We start from the raw sequence: 14,908 nt of genomic DNA, 5'->3' as shown, positions 1-14,908 counted from the left end.
CAATACAGAATTGCTATGTGAGACAAGCTCCAAGCTGCCACAGCAGCATACCAGGCAGAAACAGCTGTGACAATCTACAACACTGAAGGATGCTTTACATTTACCTTGCACACTGATGCTATGCAGCTTCACTGGCTTCAGTGACAGAACAGGTTGCCTTCTTTTTAAAAAAAAAAAAAATTAACAGGATTTTTGGTGGTTATTGTAACAAAGAGCTTCCCCCCTGTATTTCCCTCCATTTCCCCCTTTATTTTATGTCTACTTTAAAAATTACCTAGCAACACAGAACAGCAGCAGGGGTAAATTTTGACTTCCACTGAAGTGGACCATACGACATTTTGCACCAGCAGGCATAGGTAGCATTCTGAGAGTAGCAGAGCCACTATCCATCACACAGAAAGGAAGAACTCCAATGCCGAGCTGTTCTCAGGAACACACACAATCCCTTGTGGCCATTTATTTGGGGTTTCCAAAGGGAACCCGAGATGATCCGCAGAGCTGTGTTCGTGTTTGCATTTGTTCAGGTTTACCTATTAAAAGGTAACAGATAACAATGTTGGCTGCTGATGTACTAACAGAAGATACAGCACTAGACATTTTTAAATGGCCAAGCAATATTTTCCTCTCCATTCTTCTCTTAGTTTTTACTCAAGTCTGGCCAAATCTTCCCACCTTAGCCATGAAGAGGCCCTGCTGAGGTCAAACGCACACATTTGCAACAATAAAGCCATGACAGAGTAAATCAATTGTCACCTGGGCATCACTGCATAGCTGCCAGTGCTTACAGGGAACAGACTGCAACATAACTTTTCCTAATCTTACATTCCTCAAATTCTCTCCTTAAGAGTATATACTTGCAGATAGCTAGAAGCAAGTAAGTATTTAAGGGAAAAATTAAGGCTCAAAAGGAAAATTAAGTTCCTAGAAACAAAAGGCTAAATACTACTCGAACTGAGCCAGCAAGGCATTAAATTTCCTTGACAAGACTATTAAAAACATTTTAATCTATTTCACAACTTTCAATTTATAAAGTACAGGGTATCTGAAGTTAGGATCTTACACAGAATGAGGAATGTGCCTGTAGTAATACTCCTCTTCTGGAATCAGATTTCAAAACCAGCGACAGTTACTAGTGGCTAGGTTAATAAACCCGTACCAGTGACAGTACTACAATCAAGGGACACTTATTTTTCTGTTTTGCCTGGACTGCAAAACTTCACTCACTCATACAGAAGTTTAACTACTTCAATATTTGGGGAATGATAAGCATGTCTGAAAATATTTAAAAAGAAAGGACAAAGATTTCATCTGTGCAGCTTAAGCAAGGTCTGAATTTGAAAAAACTGAAATTAGTAAGTACTTCGTAAATGTAATAAAAATTGTTCATTTGCGAGTCGTTGTGTTCCTAGATTTAAGACAGTGATTTAATACAAAAGGAGGATCCATTTATTTTGTGAAAAAAGGAATCCCTACAATTTCAAAAAGTTGCGATTTGATCACCAGAAGGGAATGAAGTCTAACTTCTTAACATCGCTTAGGCTTCTATTGCACAGCATAACTGAAGTGTTACACTTTTATACATATTTTATATATAAATATATACATTTTTGCAAAATTTTGTGAACTGTGAGCCTATAGTCATACAAAGTCATTAAAATGATCCTATAGGAAACAGCAACTCAATCCCGTGTTTTTGAATACAGCCCCCTCCCCTATATTGTTCACTAACATTCCCATGTCAAGTTAAGGAATCTGCAGCACCGGAAGAGATGGCTAACCAGTGATTTTCGTAATTATCTATTCTACGTATGTGGTCATTAATGCAGCAGAAATGTCTTTAGATGTTCAGATTTCTACTTTCAATGACTGTGTTCCTGCTTTCACCTTTGAAAAACATCCAAGTAACAGCATCATTTTCTCCATTCGTAACTCACATGCCTCGTTAAATGCATGCGAAGTTCCCAAGCATTTTGTGATACTTTACTTACCATGAACAGCTAAGAAGTACAAAACTGTTGAGGAGCAAGGGAATAACCTCTAACCCTCATCACCTCTTTCACCTAGAAATAATGACGCATAGATGCGACTTCACCAACTAACAAAGAAAACTTAAGAAACCTGACAGATCAAAAGCACCTGAAACCACTGCATCACTCAGCATTGGAAGTTACAGTTAAAATTCCATAAGCTTGTTTTATGTCAGGTTCTAGAAATTCTAAGGGAGTTTACCTACCACAGAAACTTATGGTATGTTTACCTACAGAGTCTGAAAGAAAATTAGGAAAGTCTGCTGTAAACGAGATCTAGTTAAACCAGCACAGCTAGCACAGAGTTAAGTAGTATCAGTACTGCTCTACTACTTTAAGAGAAGTCAGGGTATCATTGCACTATGCGCTGTGCAAACAAGTTTATAGTTATAGGATCAGAGAACCACTAAAAAAAATTTAGAGATATTTAAATAGGCATAGTTTTATTAATATTGATTTAGTCTGATTTCAAAATAATTAAAGTAGCAAAAATGTGTAAAGGCAAAGCTTAAGAGACAGTTTTCTCAGATTTTAAGATTTAAAGACTACAGAAAATCAGCATAAACTTTGTATTATAGAAAAAAATATATAGTTGAGATGGGATGACCTCACTAGTTTGAGGATATTTTGGATCTTCCAAAAACTCGGGGGGAATCTAGTTTCAAGGGAAGCTTCCTAGACTGTGCGTAATCTAACTTTCTCCAATTTATAAAACCAGCATTCCTAAGGAACTGTGAAACTCACCGATACACAGCACATTTACTTCTGAAGTGTCAGCAATGCTGCTTTATACAACTTCACACAACACTCCCCATTCCCTCCTGTAGGACTCCTTACCTGTCATTTTTGCAGCAGGTCTCCTAACCTCCTCTTCCAAAATAATGACAGCAGAACTGATTATCTTTGTGGGGCTAAAATCTCTGAAGCCATAAGACTGGGCTGGGGGAAAGGGCAGGGCAAGCTGTGGTCGCACGATCCTTATAAAGAGCAACAACTCAAGATTCACTCAAAGAGTTTTCATCTTTGAAGTGCTTCATTTGAAAATCTAAAATTTAACAATACTAAGCAATACATACACCTATATTGAAACGAAACCCAGTAAGGAAGCATTCAAATACCTAAGCATGTTATAGGATTTTAATGTTAATTCATATAAAGTTCAATAAATTCAAAGCTTTATTTAGATGACAGAATCACAGAAGGGTTAATGTTGGAAGGGACCTCTAAAGATCATCTGGTCCAACCCCCTTGGTCAAGCAGGGCCACCTAGAGCCAAAGCCCAGGACCAGGACTGTGTCCAGCCAGCTTTTGATATCTCCAGTGATGGAGACTCCACAACCTCCCTGGGCAAACTATGCCAGTGCTCGGTCACCCTCACATTAGAAATGTGTTTCCTGATGTTCTCTCCTGTGTTTCAGTTTGTGCCCACTGCCTCTGGTCCTGTCAAGAGATTTGTTAATTCTTTGTGTAATTAAATTCCTTTCCTGTGTTAACTCTGCTGGGTGACAATTTTTATCTCTGATTACTCCATGACAAATAAAGAATACTAGCTTCTAGCTTCCACCACAATAAAGCCATATTCGGTAGAAAAAAGAAAATCTTACATTAGATTTGAAATACACAGGAAATGGAATCTGTATTTCAAGACAAAGACAACAGAACAGCATTCATAAATGGCAGGGTATCCTGCAAATGCTCTATCGCATATTGGTCCACTTACATAAAGACTTACCTCTTAACGAAAAAAACCACAAAGGCAGTTGAATAAGGTACCATTTCCCATAAAAACTTGTGTTTTGTAGAGATGAAGGCATTTACAGATCTGTTTCAATATGACATAACTAGTCCTTGCAACAAACCAAGCCTGCACTTGCCCAGTCTAAGCAAATTACTACTCAGACCTGGATTAAAAGTTGTGCATAACATCACTAAGGAACCTGTGAAAATTTTTAAGGCAGAATATGCAGTGAACTCAACCACATAAAACTGAAGAGCAGAGATTCTCTACTTGCTACTGTTATACAAGCTTCATCATCTGGCAAGCTGGGACTCAAATTTGGCTTTTTATCCTTTACTTGCACAACTGGATATATTGCTGATGCTGCTCCAAGATGTATCTGAACTTTCTAGTACCATTTTATTTTCCTTATTTTAGTAGAAGTGGCTACTACTTGTAAGATAAAGTTTTGTTCCTACCCAAAGTGAAATAGCTTTCTGAGTGAATAGCGTATGTTTTTAAAAAGCATTAAGCCTCAGCTCTCATATACATAGAGCTAAGGAAGCACCTGCTAACAGGTAATCAAGAGGACTGCTCAATACTAGGAATAATTTCACGTTTGAGTAAGACTTAACTCTCAGACATCGCCGTCTGTGTTAGGAATACTAGTAAAATTAACCCTTCCACCATCTACCCCCCTTAAAAGACACTCCAGTTGGCTACAATTTACTTCACTTGAGAACAACTAAGTACAAAGACCTTAATGATGAAACCCCATTTGCATCAGACTAAGCCAAGACCACATGGTAAGAAATAGGGAACTTCCTTTTGTCATCTTCTTACATACGAAGGCAGTCAGTTGGCACCACATTCAAGACTAAAACATTTTGAATCAAAGACACTGACTTGGCACTATTTTTCATCATAGTTCATTCAGATTTCAAGATGCAAGCTCAAACTGTAATTCTCACAATAAAAATATGCATTTAAAAATAAGTTTATCAAAATTATGTCAGGTGACAAATTTGTAAATATCAACACATTAATGAGAAAACGGTTATGAACACAGACAAACATACATGTTGTTACTTCAGTTACCTGTTTGTGACTTTTGATGTACACAAGGAAAAAACATCCATTTTAACACACTACAAACATCATTTGTTATGTCTTTAAAAAGAAACTCCACATAAGCAAGCAGCAGCTTCTCCAACGAAGTCCACATTTCAAAATGAAGTTTTGCATACTTTCTGCATCCATTTCTTTGAAAAGTTAACAGAACATTTACCTGTTATCAGATTCTCCCACTACTTTTTACAGACTATCTTCAAGGAGCTCACAATTTCTCCTATTCTGCTCAACCTTGTTCTTGCCTTCTTGTAACTTGTACTTCCATCTTATTTAACAACCTATTTTGGTCAACTTACTTTCACACTGAGCTCTGCAAAATCTTACAGCTGATCAGCACCTGATTGCTGACTGTGCTCTGACAAGGTATATTAATGCATAAATTTTGAGTGATTCTAGTTTACACCACACTGTGTAAACTAAAATAAATGCAGATAGTTTAAAGACGAACTTCACCACCTTGAGGCAGACCCACGTCTTCACATCTTTATTACAAAACTGGGGAATCAGACTGAAATAATCAACCAACAGATTCCTCTTCTGTAACACACCCTGAATTATCAAAGGTATTCGTGTCATTGACAGTACAAGTGTAACTTTTTTGTTTGTATTCTTTGAAAATTTGTATATTTCTTTAGTCTCTACTCAAGCTTGCTCAGATCAATAGCTCATTGAGAATTCCACATTTATCATTTATGAAAGGTAACATTTGGAAGCGCACTGCTATGACTGAAAAGGTGTAAACTAAGAATGTAGCTGGCAAGAGCAAATGCTGATTTAACTGCTCCATCACTATACGACCTTCAATGCCCAACTGCAGTAACAGCCACTGTGCAACTGAAATTTGCTAAGCAGAAGCGATGAAAATTTTGAAAAGCATCCTTGTAGCCATAAAGGAACTTCACTAACTGAGGCAGGTGAAGCAACTGCTGGAACAACCGAAGGCACTACCATATTCAAAGCCTGGGAAGGCTATGACAGTCATGTACCCAGTCAGCAGACAAGCCACCTCAGGTGCTGATGGTTCAACTATTCAGATTTATCACCATGGCAAGATAATTATGTTCTTCATAAACTTAAATCCTGATAGTCCTGTTCTTGTTTTATAAGAAAGATGACATTTTCCTGCAGGAGCAGGACCAGATTTGGGCAGCATTTGTTTTTAAGCAGGAGCTCTCCAAACTTGTGACAGAAGTCCTCCATTGGAAGCACCAGTACGTTAAATTATACGTATTTGAAACTTCAGTCCTTTCCCAGCACAATCTTGTCTTGTATATTTAGCCCTTCCCTGCATGTCATTAATAAAGTTCCACCTCTGTTCCTTTAAGGTTACGTAGACAAAAACTAAAAATAAGACAAAATATATCCAACTCCCCAATAACACTACTCTTTATATCTTAATGAAACACAGACTTTCAGACTTATTTTGTCCATTAAAGCATGTATTTTATTTACATGCTTACACTGAAGGCTTACACTGAAGTAGCTGCATTTATAGCAGAACTCTGAAAGAACATTTAAGAATTTTAGATGAAGTTTATCAGGAATCATATTTAGGGTTCTTAATTCTCTGGTAGCTTCTAAATTTTTAGAAGAAAAACTGAAAGATGAAGTCAAACCAGATTTTCATGCTTTTCCATATTGCTATTTCCCCACCTGTAAATCTATGAAGAGCGCTTATCTACTTTTACTTTTCAGTATTAGTATTTCCACACACCTATGAGTCAAGAAAGTGTGCCTATCTATTTTTTTAACTTCTCATGTATTCTGTCACTTAATTATCGTGTATTGACTTACACAAAAGAGAAACTTTAAAACTAAATTAATCCAGAACAAAATCTTTTTTTTTCCCCTCAGGAAGAGCCATAAATCCTTTTTAACGACACAACAGGTAAAGAATACATACATGATATTCATATACTAAGAAAACATTTATGGAGAGGTATGTAATGACTTGCCAAATCATATAAAGGACTGCTTTTACTGTGCATCTGACTCTTTCCTTAAACCTGTTTCTATCAAGTTTAGTATTACAACCCCCAAATAAAGTTTTATACAGCTCTTATCCTCCACATCATCAGGAAAAGTTAAAGCCTTTTACAATAAAAGAAAACCTGGAATACAGAATAGGAAACAGAAGTCCCAAGTGGAATGGATAAGGATACTCCGACCAGGCCAGTGACAGCCTTCAAAGATGAATGATTTGGCCTGGTCCTATAGTCAGTATGTCACATTAAGTCCTCACATCACTTTTAAAGTTTTGCAGGAGCTTGCAGAATTTTCACCATAATGCTAACAGAAAGTTAGGGTTGAGTCACAATGTCCTCAATGTCAGACCAGTGAAAGAATTGGAGCTCAAATACCTCATTTAAGAACTCTAGTAAAATAAAGTTTTCCCACCTTCTTTAAAGATACACCATTCAGCTTCCTTGACACTGGGAAGTTTTGAAGATACCAGATTTTTAAACAATTTTGATTTTTTTTTTTTTTGCAATAATATGAAGAAGATTCTACAGTACCAGTTTTCCCACCTGAAACCTGAAGAATTAAGCAACAATCAATCCCTTACCCTTCCCCCAAAAATCTAGATAAACATTTTCAAGCTTGTGAGTACTTCTGTGACTACTACAGCAATAAAGTATAAATGCAAATGTAGTATCAAGGTTCTGGGCACAGTATTTATTTCCCCAAAATATCAGACACCTGGAAAATTCAGGTTGATAGCTAACTGGAAGAAGAAAAAGATATATCAAAGAATTAATTTCAAAGATAGTAAGAATAATGCTCAGTATCAGCTTTTATCCAACTAGGTTTAAAGGCACAACATATTATCAGTCTTCAGTAACTACCATCACTTGAATTACCCTATTTCTGATATTCATACTATATGCCATCATCTCCAGTAAAGTACGTGTACGTAATCTAACCAATCCTATTTTTAAGATGCTAATAAATTAATACTTATAACTGGGTAAAATAAGACAAATTATATTTCTTGTTAAGTCTATATAACAAAGAATTTTGCACAATGGTGCCAATTTAAAAAGTAAAAAATGCATGCCCAGTAACATAATGCAACTCAAAACAAGAGCACAATTTCTCACAGACTTGTACTTTTCCCCACCCCCCGGTGGACTGCCTTACTCTCACTCAATATGAAACTCAAACTAATTTTTTTTTTAATGTTTAATACATCTTGAGGAGCTACAGTACTATTCAGAGCAAATATCAAGTCATTTGTGATTAATTTACTGTCTTGTATACATTCTTGTGATTAAGCCTGATTAGCTATGGAAACTAAACTCAAGTATTTTTATCTTTAACATTAATACTGAAGCGGGCTGTAAGCAAGAAAAAAATCTAGATGTAATCACGCGTGAAAGTATACCAAGTGATTTTATTCTCCTGAGTGAAATGTCATTTTAGAAGCAGTAAGAGACATCCAGGACGTCTGTTTACTTTCTTAATAAACATGTTTTCATGACTTGCTATTTTTTCCCCACATGCAATAGAAAAAGCATATTTTGCAAAAAACATGCAGAGCGAACACAAAACAGAAAGCAAGCTTAGCGATTAAAAACCCTCCTAAACAAGTTACATAATACTAAACAAATGCTCTAAGTACCCCCTTCTACAGTCATTTGCATTCAGCAGTGTGAATAAAATATGAAACTGTACACAACCGTGATGCAAGAATGATGCTGAACATGCATTAAGTGATATTACAAAAACTACACAAAGCATAACATGGCAACAATAAACTGGCACATATACCAAAATGGTTCTTAAAGCATAGCCATCCCAAATGCCAAGTTGACATAATTTTCACTTTTAAACCAGTAATTCAATATATGACAATTATTTCATACTTTTTCTTTCAAAACTCTGAACATTCAGTTTTTGAAATATAGTAATTGCATTCTTCACACACTAAGGCAGAAACTTTATTCTTATTACTCGGCACAGCTCTGGTTCTGAAAACGTCAGATGTGGAACTGTTACTGATACGATGTTGGAAGTTCTAGAAACACAATGTTCCACAATGGAACAAAACTGAAGATGAACTACTGTTTCATTATTAAAGTTTTCTTTGTCTGCCTCCCAGAAAAGGCTTTTGACTTGAAGTTGATTAAAACTTGAGCTGCAGCTTACCTTTTACATGCTCTCTCCCTTAAAAGTGGAACATAACATATGGAACAATTCGGTGCTATTGTATCAAAGAATGAAGAACATTAGCATTTAAAAAGACAGTATTTCCCATCTTTGTAATTGCAGTTCACATATTTTCTTCCAAGAAAAAGTAAACGTGAATAGTTTTACTTCTATAAAGCAACTGTGTGTATCATCTTCCCTGGAGAAATCATGAAGAACACTATTTTCCATATTTTACTGGTTTGCATGTAACCTTCTCGGAAACTGCAGAAAATGAACAGACAGATCAAGCTGACATATAATTTGGCTCAACATTTTAGTACACTTTTTTTCTTCGTTACTTTAAATACTTGCCCTCTTGGGCCAACTATCACTAAGAATGTAACACACAACTGCGCTATTCAGACAGCTAAAGCCCTCAACATATTTTGCACCTATTTGTTCTAAGCTATGTATTTCTTCGAATTACTGAAAAGTCATCCAAACTCACTTAATGTGAACATTCATAAAACTACATTCTCTACGTGGCACAGAGATGTCAATACAGCACAAACTAACCTATGTCCACACAGTTATGAAGAGTCTTGCTCTACTGCCCACTCCTTGCTGTTCTTTCCTTCCACACCGAAATGAGCAGAATCAATCATTTTCACCGTGTTTCTTTTACCCTGCTCACTGCATGGGCACAGAGATGCAAGGGAGGCACAAAGCAGGCAGGAAGCAGGACCAAGCGGCAAGAAGGGCAAAGGGCTACTCATGTCTGCAGCGATGCACGTATTGAATTATTATTTTAAATACACACACAAAGATTTCAAATTTCCCATTAGCATACAAATATTTAAAACATTTGTAAGCAGCCTGAAAGACCACTTCCAGCTGGCAGTTCACAGGCTGTATTTTACAGTACTGCAACAGCTGGTTTACACAGGGTTTTTTCCTGCAATTTTACACTAGATAAAAATATTTAAAGCTTAGTAACAGCATTCCAGAATAAATCCTTTTACAGCAAATAATGAACAGTAATGGAGCTTTTTTTAAAAAAAAAAAAAAAACAAAAAACCACATTTAAATGCCCAAAACACCAGGAACAAACAGCTGCAAAAAGAATTACAGTAAATCCTTGTGGTTTTTACATCCTTTTAGATTTACTACATTTCCTCTTCCAACTTGCTTGAGTATATGTGATTTTCCACCTTGCTTAGGCATATGTGGTTATTTAAAGAGGGAAAACCTATTTTGTTTGGGGGGGTGAGAGGTGGGGAGGTGTTAGGCACTAGGGGTTTTTGGGAGGTGTGTTTTGTTTTGGTGGGGGTTTTTTTCCTTCAAATATTCACTGAGAATAAAATTGCTTTTGCTTTCACGTAAATAAAAAATTGATTACAAGCAAAAAAAAAACCCCAACAAAAATATCTTATTCCTATCCCATAATTACTAATAAAATATCCACTATTTTATTTCCCTTTACACCATCTTCTGTTTGGTTCTTCTCTGGCTATGACATATAGGTGTAAGACTGGATTCTCGCTGGTTTGATGAGAGGCTAACAATCTCAAAATCAGCTGTTTCATACTTACAACAACATGAGTTGTATACACTGTATACAGTTGCTGTATTCAGCCACCAAAACCAAGTCCTATAGAACAATTCTGTAACAACAATATAGAAGAAACATATCCAACTGCAGTGACCCCATCCTACATACCACGAATATTAAAATTTTTAGAACATTAATTCATTTTGGTTTTTCTGATACTCCTTGGCCACCTACTCAACACTAAACTCAAAAGTTAGTTTGTGCTTTTCATGTATAACAAGCATTAAAGTTGTTTTTGTGAATCTGCTGTAGATATAAAATTAAACCACATTTCTCCCATTTTTATTACGTTACTTTATTCTCCCTCCCCCATCTTTCTTTAATTTACACACAGGACCCTTCACACTTATTTCTCTTCAAGGCTCTAAGCAACTTTTTTTACTGAGAAACTGAAGGCAAGAACAATATTTTTATTCTCACTGAGCTTCTTTCAAGTCAAGCACTTAACATCTTCCATACAGTCAGCATGTAAATTCAATCAAATTATACAGCTATGCTTTACTCTACAGAAATTAAGATATAAAAGCAGACTAGTAAAACTAGGAACAACAGAAGCTCTAGACAAACAATTTACCAAAAGAAATGGAAAAACCTTATCAACACATGTATGCAGTAACACAGTTAAGTTCTTGTTGAATCTCATACCTCTTTTATGAGCATTTTGTCCTCTATTTGAGGGACTACACACAAATCAGTAAGTTTTTACCCACATTTACAAAGATTTTTTTTTTCTTTTAATGTGATTTGCGTATAAAATAATTATTGAAAGCAGTTTTTAAAAATGGTTTTACCTGTATGTATGCTATGCTTATCTCTGAACTTAAAACTTTTCTGAATAGTTCCTTCCATTAGGAAAAAATGGTTAGTCTTCTAAACTGCTTTTCTGAAGAAACCCATCTCTTACTGCTTTTAGAAGTCAAGCTGAGGTCATTAATATGAATACTTCAAAATGTCATTAATTTTCATAGTAGCTTAAGGAAGTTCAAGATGGAAAAGACCTATTAAATCTATCCCATTGAAAACAAACACATTGATAGCTTCTTTCCATGCATTTAAAAATCATCAAAAGTATTGTTTTCATGAAAACTGAATGGTCAATTTATCTATTCTACAACTTACATTCTAGACACAGATAACTTAATTTTGTTAAACTTCAATATTTCATGTATTACTGTGAAAACAAACCTGAAATGCCTACAGCTACGATTTTTAAAGTATTTTATAGGGAAAACCTCAGAACTATTAACAAAACAGATTTCTTCATAACAGCAAAACACCAAATTGGTGAGACCGCCTACTAAGACTAAGTATATTTTACGCAATAACCCAAAAAGCAACAAAAAGCCAATCCAATGGGAAAAATTATACCTGACATTAAGTATTGCAAGTTTTTAGTCAATCCTTCTATTGTTAATAAGTTCTGACATGTCACTGAATGGATTTTTAAGACAGCAAACGCTTTTGGGATAATACAGTCCAATGTTTGCCGCTGAACTAGCATGAACAGCCAATAATCTAAAGGAGTAATGTCCAACATCTGTATTTTCCATAGGACACACTCACTCACCCACCACTCTTCAAGAATCAGGGAAGTTTGTACTGATATTCCCTCAAGCTGGAAGTGAGCTAACAGACCAAGGAAAGCACCAAATCCCAAGACGGTTCTGCATCTCAGTGACAGCACAGTGCCCAAATTAATAAATTCAGGGCTCCTGAGAAGACAATTAAATGCCATTTGAAATACATGCTCTCTCAAGTCCTCCAGTCTTGGCCCCAAGCACAAGCTAACAAGAGATGCTGGATGCAGACTCTGTAAAACCACCTATGGATATGCACCACTTCAAGTCTCAGAAATGGGATTGAAAATCCATTTACATTTGCAGTCCAATGTAAATTGACACCATCAGTTGCTACCCAGCCTTCCCTACCATTTTAATAGTTCAGTAACAGTTCATTTTGACTTGTCGTCACCAAGAAGGGAAGAATTATGGCCCAACTTGTTATATAAAAAATTACATATTAAGATGTATGCCAAAAAATTAGTTTCCACAACATGCTTAAGTAAAATGAGCTTCGTGTCATCAGAGCACACCACTCATTTGCTGAACATCTCCTCTCAAAACATATTCTCCCTTCAAAAGGCCTAAGGAGGTTTCTTTCACTTGAGAATCTTCCTTTGGATTAGTTATTCCAGCCTTTTTGATGCAAGTTATCTCAAGACAGATTGTGACCATTTAACAATCAATACTTCATAAAAGTCAATGCATTTGTATTTAGTACCTTTCAAAACAAGTTGCAATTACAGATTCCTCTATTTTTCAAGTTAAAAAAATATGAAATCAAAAGTGGAAAGGGGGAAAAATGAGTTTGGTATAATATTTTAAAATATGACAGTATACTTTACTATACATCAGAATGCTCCTCAAAGAATGCATACTATAAAATCCTATTGGATTATGGTTAAAATTAAAATAACGTAACATTTATTTCATATTGTCTTCTTGCCATCTGCTATAACCTTTTGTTCTAATAAGAGTATCCAGTTTATCATACCATTATGTCCAAATGGACAAAATAGATGTGGACAATAAATAAAACAACTTAACGTCAGGAATCTTCTTTCTAGGTAATCCATAGTAATTTGTATTTTTCTTCGGCAATAAAGAACTAAGTATATTTGATAAGGAGTTAAGTATATTTGAATTGCCACCAAGTCTCCCAAGATATCAATGTGCTTTATCTAATGAGCACACTGGACAGAACTACAAAGAAATTAACTCACAACCAAAATTAATTCTATTTTTTTAAGTGCCCAACATCTCCCCTTCAAATGACTGAGGTGATAAATGAAAATGCAGTTAGACAAGCTGGATTCTGGTGGTGTTTTCTTCTACTTAAATAGTAAAGCTTTTCTATCTTTAAGTATTAAAATTGTCTCTCACGTGAAAATTAAGCAGTTTAGACTGCAACTTCAGGAATAATAAAAATTCAGGAAGTAAACTAAAAGTAAGTGCATTGTAGTCATCAATTTCATATCCTTTCCAAGCTTATTTGTTATACCACAGCACATAGTAGAAAGAGTCATGACTACACTATGCTTTCTGTCAAACAAACCAAACAGTTAAAAACTTAAGTACACAGAAAAAAATGATAGACTGACTGGCCAGATGAGGAACAAGAAAAATTAATCACTTCCTGCATAGGGGCAGCACTCTCAAGCAAAAACGCTGCCTGGCTGCATCTACAGACAATTTTTCGGAACCAAATTGAGACCATTCCCTTTCTAACAAAATTATGTGTTTATCGCATAGTTAGAGTCAGTTACTACTATATATGGCAAAAGGAAAATCACTGCCTTTACAGTTGAGCTGTACACAATCAACATGGCCAGGCAGCCCTAAGAAAGCCTTTATTAAGAGCAGAATTTGGCAGCCTGTCATCAGCTACAAAAGGAATTCCTCATTGCATCTTTAAAGTGTGTCCAAATTCAACATTTCGGTGTTTATTTTTCAGGACTTACAGACTTGGTTCATGGATATTTAAAAACAGATTAAATTATTTTCTGCAATAAGGACAGCAGACAAATCCAGTGCAACCATGCAGCAGAGCCATCCAAGTCAGTTTTACAGGAAGGGTTGCTCACAACTGTAGAATGAAAATCTCAAATATTAATTAAAATCTACAATAACTTTCAAATACATACATACATCTGCTTGCTAGCAAAAATACAATGCAAACAACACGCACTCAAAATAGCATGAGGCTGTCAAGGAAAGAATGAACCGCTTTTTGCAGATTTAGCATGTTTAATGTACTTCTGAAATATACTTAGATACTACATGGATGAGGGTGTATATTTCTAAACAAATATACAGGAGTGTTGTGGTTTAGGAGCTAGCCAAAAGGCCTGAATGACACAGCCTTTTCCTTTGAAAAACTTAACAGACCTCTTGCATCTAGTTCAAGTTATATTTAAAACATGTTCCCTTTACAGCTTTACAGTTTAGAATTACCAGCTCACATCAATACTTTCTCAATCCCCATAAAAAACCCAGCAAGTACAAGGGCAGAAGATGAGACAGAAGTAATCTAATATTTAGACACCCTACTAGATACGGATGTAAACTGCATTTTCAACTGAACGCAGTACACCAAAGCAGAGAGCTTAAGTGGTTGCTAAATGCAAACACTACTTTACACCTAGTGAAAAAACAGCAATTTTCCCAAATGTTGAGTTTTAGGAATAGTGGGCTAAGTAAAATCAGTTGCAGGGTTTTTTTTTGGAAGAAT

This window comes from Charadrius vociferus, unplaced genomic scaffold, assembly GCF_000708025.1.
Source record: "Charadrius vociferus isolate BGI_N301 unplaced genomic scaffold, ASM70802v2 scaffold278, whole genome shotgun sequence".
NCBI lineage: Eukaryota > Metazoa > Chordata > Aves > Charadriiformes > Charadriidae > Charadrius > Charadrius vociferus.
Note: the sequence above shows the minus strand (reverse complement) of the source record.